The sequence below is a fragment of the Lactuca virosa genome, chromosome 4 (assembly GCF_052849685.1).
Source record: "Lactuca virosa cultivar CGN04683 chromosome 4, Lactuca_virosa_CGN04683_v6, whole genome shotgun sequence".
NCBI lineage: Eukaryota > Viridiplantae > Streptophyta > Magnoliopsida > Asterales > Asteraceae > Lactuca > Lactuca virosa.
Genome location: NC_136429.1, coordinates 174,222,378 through 174,233,434, shown reverse-complemented (window position 1 = coordinate 174,233,434; position 11,057 = coordinate 174,222,378).

The following is an 11,057-nucleotide window of genomic DNA, read 5'->3' as shown; positions in this document are numbered from 1 at the left end:
CATCCACCATTTCCGTTGTCCTTACCACCAGCGACTTTGCTCCGACGACTTACCACCGTCGTCTTTTATGTCGACAGCACCACCACCACCACCATCTCCTCCGCCGACTTCTTCTACCGCCATAAATCACCACCACCTTCTCCGATCATCAGTGAATATCAATATCTACATCAGATCTTACTAGATCCACATCAAAAATTACCAAATCTACATCAGATTTGACTAGATCTACATCAGATCTGACTAGATCTACATCAGATCTCCGGTGAAAGATCCATACTTAACTATATGGCCTTCTATTCGAGATTTCAACATCACCGTCAAACCTCCGACATGTACCACCTCCAGATGCGTCATCACCATTGTATCTTCACTGCCCCTCCAGATCTGCTTCGCCTCCATAATTTTGTGTCATTTCGTTGTTCATGCTCGTGATTCCAGATCTGGTTTCCTTCACATCTAGTTTAAAACCTTCAGATTTGATTTCCTTCATGTTCTCCACATCTAAAACCTCTAAAGCTTTTTTGTTTATTTGGATTTTGTTCTCCGTTTTGAAGCATGTTCGCAACTGAAACTCTAGCTGCCACAAGATCTGAAGAAATCTAACAAATCTCCGGTAAGATTGAGACCAGATCTGAGACCGCCGTCAACCACCACCACTTATGTTGCTTCGTCGATCTATTAAACACTGTCAAATATTCTCCATCTATTTATCTCTGATCTCTGGTGAAACACATCAGGTATGTTAATATTTGTTTACTTTTTTTTTCTTTCTGTTAAGTTATGAATTTAATGTTCTAATCTCTCATTTGTTGTTTACTTTTGTTAAACATAGTTTTTTCTACTATTAAGTTGTTAATCCATGTTTATTATGTTTTTCTATAATGTTTGCATCAAGTTTTTATTCACACTTTATGTTTTATTGTTGTTAAGCTGTGAATTGAATTTAAAATGTGTGTTATTATGTTAGTGTTTTCTCAAATAATATGAATTTTGATTTTTTTAAGCTTTGAACTGTGTTGTTTTAATGTTTCAAATGTTGTTTAGTTCTATTTAAGTTAGTTACTGTGAATGAGTGAATTAATATGTTTTTATGTTATAAATACTATGAATGAGAGTCCTAAACTGATTATTAAACTGTGAATTTGTGTGGTGCACACAATGTATCTGATGAATTTTGTATATTAAACTGTGAATTGTGTATTTATTATATTAACGTATAAATATAAGTTTTAATTTGAAAATATGGTTATAAATATAAATTGTTTTTGTCTTAAATTGTGAATTTATTATATTAAGTTGTTAATTTTGTATACTAAATTGTGAATTGTGTATTACGTTGTGAATTTTATTCACAATTTAATACATATAAATGTCTTCATATATTAACGTATAAATATAAGTTTTAGTTTGAAAATATGATGGTGAATATAAATTTTTTTTGTCTTTGTGAATTTATTATATTAAGTTGTGAATTTTGTATATTAAACTGTGAATTGTCTGTATTAAGAGTTTCAAATTGATATTATTGTTGTGAATTTATATTTTTTGTATTAAACTGTAAATTTATTATAATAAACTGTGAATTTTACGTATTAATCTATGATTTTTGTATTTTAAACTTTGAATTAACTGCATTAAGCTGTCAATTTTTATTTAAATTGTGAAATTGGCTATATTAAACTGTGAATGTTTTATATTAAATTGTGATTTTTATTTTTAAAAATGTGAATTGACTGCATTAAACTATGGATTTTCTGTTTAAATTGTGAATTGACTGCATTTTGCTGTGAATTTTTTATAATTTATGTCAAAATATGAATGATTTATGCATAAATTTTTGTGTTAATTTTCTTATAAATATATTTGTTTTTTTGTTGTATACTTTTTTAAGAATCCACTAGTTATTATAATTGTTTTGCATTAAATTCAAAACGAGTGAATTAACAGGCTTGATTAGACTGTGAATGTAGTATTTAAGTTATTAATGCGTGATTTTATTTACAGGTCTGATTTGGAAGAAATGACGGCTATTATGTTCATACAGTTGGTGGGTGGCGGCATGTGGTGGTAGAGTTTGAGTTTTTGACTTCTTTGAATTAGTGAATTATTGTAAAACAATTTGTATTAAGTTGTGAATTTTTTGCATTAAACTATAAATGGGTTGTGTAAATCTGTATTTTATATAAGTTTTGTGTTAAAATATGAGAGCATATACGAATGAAAATATTAGACTCTAAAAATTATAAGTTCGCTCTTTCGTACCAAAAACACAAAAAATTAGGATTTTAACATGTTTAATAAGAGTATCGTGTAAATATTTACTGATAAATTGGGATTTTTAGGGTTCTTAATCTTTTATGGTTCTCATTTGAACCACTCCCTATATATATATATATATATATATATATATATATATATATATATATATATATATATATATATAATTTTTTGTGTAAACAATACAAACACATCAAAAGGAACAGAACCATGTGCATTTGGTTTTATTGCTAATGAATTTACATGTAATGTCTTTGATGCTTTCATTTCTCTAAATAAATGCTTCACAAGTTATTTATTTGGTTTGTTACAAACCGAATGGAATGTCATCAACAAGTATAATTTTAATTTTTTTACCGCTGAAATACATAATATAAAAAATTAAGAAGTTTCTCAAACCGTATAAAGCGCACAAAAACCGCATGAACCGCCTGCACCAAACCGCACCGTATAATGTGGTTTAGAACATTTGCGGTGTGGCGGTTTCTAAAAATCTCGAACCGCACATGCAGAAACCGCACCACGAACACCCCTACCATTAGACACATGAAAAAAAAAACAGCTTTTTGAAACTCTAGTTTGTTTTATGTTATATACAGACTTTAGAAAACAGTCTCTTTCTTGGAGATTGTATATGTTTAGACCATATCATCTTCTGTATATGTGGTATGCAGACTGCAGACATTTTATATTTTTAAAAACAAACAGCACATTTGTGTTCCTTGGTCTGAATCTCTTTTCGTGGTCTTCTAAACGCCAATGTGTCGTTTCCAAATCTAGTGTTTAAGCAGACTATCGTTGAGTGGCAAATGTTGTTACTGAGACATGTTGGATTTGCAACCTCCTCCAGGAGCTACACCAACCAATTCTCGTTGCCATGATTATTTTTTATGATAATGTAAGTGCGGTTTATCTCTCCAACAATCCAATTCAGCATCAACGAACCAAACATATCGAGATTTGACATCCACTTTGTAACATTCGGATCCCGAGGTACTTTATATTTTGAAATTTTGGCATTTTTCGGATCGCCACGACATGGTGAGAAGGCACCACAACGTCGCAAGTCAAGGTCAACCCGCGTAGTTCATTTAAGCCGCCACGACATGGCAATATAGGCCACGACGTAACAGGTGGAAAATACGGTTTTGCTCCCTATTTAAGGGAATGAAGAGGCTAGGGTTTGCTCACCCTCAGCCTCCATCAAACCTGTGAAACCCTAAATCCCTCTCTCTCATTTTGAGCCATTGTTGGTGTTCTTGAAGCCTTGGAAGAAAGAAAGAAGAAGAAGCGAGCTAAGACTCAGCAAGCTAGTCCTCATCCCTGGTGTTAGAAATTTTTTGGACCTTTGTAAGTGTCCAAGACTCAATTTTTATCAAAATAGATTGCTAGATCTTATGTTTTGTTCCTTATCTTCATGTTTTGTGATATGGAATGATGGGATCTCATAAAGCGTGCAACTTTATGAATCTATGGGACTTTTGGGTATGATTTTTATCAAAACAGATTGCTAGATCTTATGTTTTGTCCCTCTTTTTGGCTCATCATGGCTTCAAGACATGAATTGGACATGCATGTCTATAAAGCTCCAACTTTTATGTTGGATTAGGTATTAGAATTTGTTCTGGAGTAAATGACCAATAGACTTTTTGGAATAAGTGTTTAATGGGGAAAGTCATGTCATATTTAGCTCCTTTGAATCTAGGGTTTCAGGTTTTAACCTTGTGGATGGTCTTATCGGTTAAAGTTGGAAACTTTATCCTTCTAGACCTTGTTTCGGACCAGATCTTAAATTTAGAGCCTTTTGGATCGAAGAAAATAGTTTAATCCATTAAGCTCCTAAAAACCAGTGTTCACGGCGTGGCTCAGGTCGCAATGGCGTGGCAGTGTGGAAAATCATGATTGGTTGATACTGGAGGGCCACTGCATGGCCATAGGTGGCTACGGCGTGGCTATTGACTAAAGTCGACGTTGAACATTGACTTTGATCATTGACCTTTGACTTGAGTTGACTTTTGGTCAAGCACCTATTTTGGAGGAAGAGCTCAAGGTTTATTTGGTTTGACTGATTAGGTGGTGCGTGGGAGCGGTACTCTCTCAATGAGAGTAGTAGCAGTAGAGCATTTTTCTATGAGATGAGTCTTCTCACCACACTAGAGGGTCGAAGGCACCAATGTCGGCCCACTGATTCATATGTGTAGGATGTATGTGACTATGTGACTATTACTGATATTATTGTATGATATATGCATGGAGCCAAACTGGGCTCGGACACATTATGGACTCGCGGTTGATACGGACCCAACACAGCTACTTGATTTTACATGGGTTTGATACGGACCCGACACAACCACACTAATCTTTGTGCTTACAGTTATGTTTATGGTTTCAGGTATTCCTGGTACGAAAGGGAAGGGCACGGCGTAATGACACAGCATCCTCCCCACCCTTATGTTTCCGCGATTATGATTTCTTTTACTCTGACGTTTTGCATAGTTTGTATCTTGGATGTTTTCGAGACATATGATCTATAGGATTGATGAAATTGAAAATAAAAATTGTATCATTGTTTTTGGGACTACGTACGTGCGACGTACATGACTCGTACGCCCTGCGTACGTTGTTGATCCGGAATCGGGGAACTGGCCCAGTACGCAGAGGGTACCTAAGAGTACGCCCAATGTACTGGTCAGTCAGCCCAAAGATGCTCCAATGTCTTAACCCGATAAGCTTTAACGTCCAAAATTCATATCCAATATCATAAAAGTGTCTTAAACCATAAAGTTGCACACTTTATGCTCTTGCATGACTTAGTGGGACTCAAACCATGAATTAAGCCTTCTATCTCTCTTAAGTGGTCACCAACAAATGCATGGTTGAGTCTTAACCTTCAAGATACGATTTTTATGACTCCATGCACCCCTAAGAGTCCAAAAGGACAACTCAAATGGTCTGGAGTAGCCCATACTCCAAAAGACCAAGTTATGGGACCAAAAGATGCTAAGTTCTTCCCTAAACCAAGATCTAAGCTTAGAACGAACAAGTTTCAGACTTTATACCTCCAATGAGCTAGAAATGATGCACAGACTCTGGATCTACAAGCTTCTTCTTGTCTTTTGCTTCTCCTCAAGCCTCCTTCTTCTTAAAAATCACTAAAGAGCACCCAAAAACTCTTTATAAGCTCAATAATGCTCTAAAGATGGCGGTGTTTTCAAGATTAGCACTAAATGGCAAAGGGGGCTGAAAAGGTGATGATATTGAAGGACTTAATGAGCTTAAATAGGGTGCAAACTTTAAAAATTAAGGTTTTCCCCTGGCTTGAGTACGCCCTACGTACGCATGGGTACACCCAGCGTACTTAGGGTTATCCCGATATGCGCATGCAAAGGGAGTACGTCGTGCGTTACATTGAGTACGCCCGGTGTACTCAATGTAACGCACGAATATTCCCGAATGACCGGCACATCATCCACAGTCGACTTACCCTTCTCCCGAGTATCCATGACATAGGCGACGAATCCGGAATAACCCTGTTGAAGATAACGTTTGTCCCTAGCTGCTGAACACAAAATCAGCATGCATTGAGCGCCCTCTCCCTAGACCATTAGCTCTCCCCCACTTAGGGTCCGAACACGTACCATCTGACGCTCGTAATCAATCATTTCCCTATTGGGGCTCATCCAATCCATCCCCACTATATCCTTGTTCCCACGCAACGGTATAGGAACCAAATCAACCGGATACCGCTCACTAAACAACTCCAGGACACAACCCCGATGAGCCCTAGATACTCGCATAGGACGATCATTAGCAATCTCAACCTCTAATGGACAATCCATCTCCCCGGGATGGCGCCAAATGATGCGACATTGATCTCTGATTAGTTCGAGCTCTGGCAACCGTCGTTCCTATAAGGTCACAATGAAAAGGAGGCCGTCAGCCGTTTCCCGGGAGGAGCTCCCGAAAATACGATGTGATGGTCAAGTTACTAGGGTATTCTAGGGTTTGGTGTGTATTACTTGTAGAAGGCGACTTACCTGTCAGGGTTGTAGGTGTAACATTTTATATTAGGCGGCCCTGCTCGTCCGTACGAGATAGGATCGCCAGAGGCAACAGGATCAAGTGCGATGATTGGAGGATCGTGTTCCTCTATCTGTTAGAGCGTTGTTATTGGCTCTGGCAGTAATTCCCTGATCGGCTGCTTTTTCGCTTGACCGTATCATTTTTCTAGGAGCGGAAGGCGCCCTAAGCGGGCGCGAGCCTTTCTGCAGGAGCGCCCTGCTCTCAGGGGCGCTGGCGGGCGCTAAGCTCCGCTGGGGCTGTCCTACCGGACGCGCTAAGCCCTCAGGCATTCTGTCGCGGTCGGGCGAGGCTCTTTTCGTGCTTGCTAGGGCACGTTATCAATCGGCAAACCTCATGTTGAGCGCAAGTGATACAAAAGATCGGGTAGCCCCCGAATCAAACAATACCAAGGCATAGATATTGTTTACAAGTTACGATCCTAAGACAAAACACACAAATATAAGCAGAGAAATTAACATAAATAAAGAGTTAAGGAGAAGAGACATACGCGTCACCACATCCGGTGTTGCACGAGCCTCCTCGACTGTCAGCTGAAAAGCCATGCTCCTCACAACAGGCGCATCCGCCTTGCCTTGGCGGCCATCAGTAATTTGTAGGGTCGCTGGAGCAGGTACTGCTACTAGTCCCCGGATGCTAAGCTCGGGCAGTTGGCCTTCTTGTGGCCCCTCTGATTGCAATGGAAGCAAATCAGATCTGATGTACGGGTGGTAATGAGAGTAGCAGTGCAATCCTTGCTAAAAATGCCCTATCTTTCCACACTTGCAGCAGCCCGAACCACCCGCTCTGCATGCCCCATCATGTGCCCTGCCGCATTTGTCACAGCGGCTCCGGACCCACTGTCTCTTCGACCTAGAATCGAAACCATTGGGTTTCTTCGCTGAAACCCCAATCGTATGCGCATGCTCCGCCCTCCTCTTCCCTATGTGATCCAAATCAATCTCTCGTTCCCGTGCCCTAGATATCATTCCGTATAGAGTCGGGCAGGCAGAAAAACTAACAAACTCCCTGATGTCAGATCTCAGCATGTCATGGTATCGGGTCTTCCTCATCTCCTCATCTATTGCATACTGGGGTACCAACAAAGCTCTTTCTTGGAACTTGGCGGTGATCTCTGCCACAGTCTCAGTCGTCTGTCTCATGTCTAGAAACTCCCTAGCTAACTGTTGCACCTCAACAGCTGGTGCAAACTCTACTCGAAAGTGGGTCACAAAATTTATCCATGTCATGGCCTCAATGGTTAGGGCTCCCAAAGTATAGCCGAACTCCTCCCACCAATCTCGAGCTTGCTCCCTCAGACATCCTGCATTGAACCTCACCTTCGTCCCCTCGGGGCAGAAGCTCGTCAATTGGTCACACTCAATGTCAGCTATCCAACGCCAGGTTGCAATGGGGTCCTTCACTGCAAAGAAATTTGGTGCCCCACATCCCCTGAAATCCTCTAAGGAGATAGTGTGGCCCCCAGACTGGATAGTGGCCAGATTGGCCCTGAAGATCCGAAGGCGATCCTCCATCATCTCGATGATACTCTCCTTGATCGACCCGAACATCATTGGGGTCGCATCAAGGATGCCTCAAGTAACCTTTGATGCAATGAACTCGCGTAGCCTCTCATCAATTGGTTTGGTGCCCGTGACCAAACCAAATCCAGACCCTAAACCCCCTGGACCATGACGTGTCACCACCATACTGAAACATAACCACATAAACCATTAGTAAACACACGAGAAGGTCCACACTCTCGAGCTCCCTAGATTCATCGTGGTCTTCCTGGTCTCGAGTATAAATCATGTGCTTCGAGAAGTACGGGACTAATACTACCTTCCACACCTATTGATACCCTCCTCCAGGACTACCCCGACTCCTCCAAGTCACTCGTTCCTATCTAGCACACTCCTCATACTATAAGGCTTCCTACGCACCAATATATCTCCCAGGGACTACTTACGGTTCCCTTCCTTACCCCTTTCTGCTATCAACTGCAGAAGGAACTTCTACTAATACCATCTAACTACCACATGAACACAATCACATACTATCGGCACTAGATAATTCTTTGAATGAAAGGTCCCACACTACAACGGCTGGACTCAAACAAGAACTGCAAAATAGAGTTAAACCTATCCTTCTAAAATTACCCAATCTCAATAATATGTAACCCAACGCATTCACCCACTAGATAGTTGGTACCAATAGAATTTCCTAAATCACAAAGCATACAGCATTCGAGCAATAAGCAATTCAAATCATAACATAACCTATACAAGTCATCCTATCAAATAACTTATCTGATACTAGCATGTGAATCTATAAGCTTATAAAAATAGGCACATAAAGGCATCTCTCCTAAAAGTCTATTATGAAATCATGAGCAGATCCTTAGCCCCTAATCTAGCATGCAGTTCTCATATCGTAGCATAAAACATAAAACATGTATGGGTATTTTGGTAAGACATACTTGAGCTCTGTTGATTGCTGTCACACCCCCGGACCAGACGGCGGAAACGTCCGAAGGTGGGTGACTTCATTGTGCAGTATCATAACAATTGAATATAAATGAAATAGAGCAATCCAAACATCATACATTGAGATAACAAACTTACATTGTTTACATACTGTATTTGTTCTTCGAGTTACACAAAAGAGACATAAGTAGAAAAATCTAAACTACAGCCAAATAGTCCTGCATCCGCGTCCCTTGTTACCTGCTTACTAGATCCCTGAGAATACAAGTCGTTTTGAAAAGCGTCAACTAAAAAGTTGGTGAGTTCATAAGCATTTTTGTATAAAATCGTTTACACTTGTTTAGAATCATTCTTATTGTACTTTCAGAAAATCCGATATTTTCTATGAAATCGTTTGAAGTCTTGCCTTGAAAATCATGGATATATGTGTGTGCATGTCATTACTTTTGTTCATCCTTATAACGAGTGATTTTGAAAAGTAGTGTAATTTGTAAAAGCGAGTTGTGTACGAGAATAGTTCTTTTGAATAGTAATAGTCAACCGTTTCCAGAAAAATCCCTTATTTTCAAAAGAGAATATGGTTGAAAATCTTGTTCCTCTTATCGAGTAAAACTGAGTGTGCGTTCTAGTTTATCGTTATTGAAATCGTAGAAAATCGTTTTCTCCAGAAAATCCTATATTTTATGCTATAAAATATTCGTAAGTTCTAGTTCCAACTATGTATATGTGTGGGTTGATTTATCGTTTTCAAAATCGTTTACAAACGTTTTCCATAGAGTCCTACGCTTTTTAATTTGTAAAATAGCTGTATTACGACTCTATACTTGTTAAGAGAAAGAATCAACATGGCAATTGTGGACATTCTACGCGATGAAAAAGGATAGTCGACGCAACAAATGCGGACCATCACTTATCATGTGTAGGACGGTCAACACAACGTGCCAAAATTTATTTATGAGGTTTTTCCTTACATAAATTTCTAGATGACATAACATATTCTAGTGAGCCGTTATAACCATACTAATCTGACGGAGTGCCTGTTTTGGCGTTTCTCAGGCGCCCTCGGTTTGGAAAAGACATTTGTCACCCTAGACTGGCCTGTCTAGCTGTAGCGAACAGCGAAGGTGCGGGGTGTCAACCCCGTATAGATCTATACACAAATTCCCGCTCTCCCTCCAGGAGACTCTGGCTATAACTCCTTACAGGACTTAGATGTACACTAATATTTTTATATTTAGGTACTTTTGAGATTTGTCTGACTAGAATATTAACAACCTTTTGGGCAATCGTTAGAGATCCATTATTTGTTAGATAAATAATGAAATTCGTACTCATTGAATAGAAATATCGTTCTCGTTCCATATCGTTGATTGTGCTCGTTAACTAGGTGCTCGTGTTCGTTCCTTTTCGTTTATTGAAAAAAAAATGAGTCATTTTAGTCAAGAGAAAAAATGTCAAGTTATAATTTGTATAAATTCATAACTGTCGGTTATGACACGCATTTTCTGTTTTATGACATATAGAACATTACTTATGTTGTTGAAGGTTTTACGACAGCAGATTATGACATGCAAATATTTCTGTCTTAAAGGCTCTATTTGTGTATTTTCTTGACGCAAACTTTTATATTGAATATTTATAAAATACTCCCTGATAGTTTGCAAAATAGTCACAAAATTCCCATTTTCGAAAATTACTAGAAATAGTGTCAACTTATCAAGGTTCCTTTTTATAAGTTTTATCTCTAGACATGAAAGCATAGATAAAGGGGTTAAGTTGGACACAACCAATAGTTGGGAGGCTCTTTTGTTCACAAAGTATCCTCTGTTCCTTATGAAGTTGTGAAATCTTACGTTCATGAGGATATTACTAAAATAATAATTTAATAATATTTCACACACACATACAAACATACATATACATGCAATTATTCAAGTATTTAGGCAAGATTTGACTTGTACTCTCCCCCAAAACATTAAAATATTGAAAAATGTGGGGTATGAAGCTCACCTTGGTTATCTTTGCTGGGTGGTTTGAAGAGTGACGAGGAAGTCTCCAAATCCAAAACTTGGAAGATTCTTAAATCTCCAAAGGATTCTAGGAATAATTTTTGTGTGTAAATATAATGAAATCTTAGAATAATGTAAAGAATTACTATTCAAGAGGATAGAATACTCACCAAAGAAATCTGGGAATTTCCTTTGAAAGGATGAACTTGAGGCTTGAAGGTGT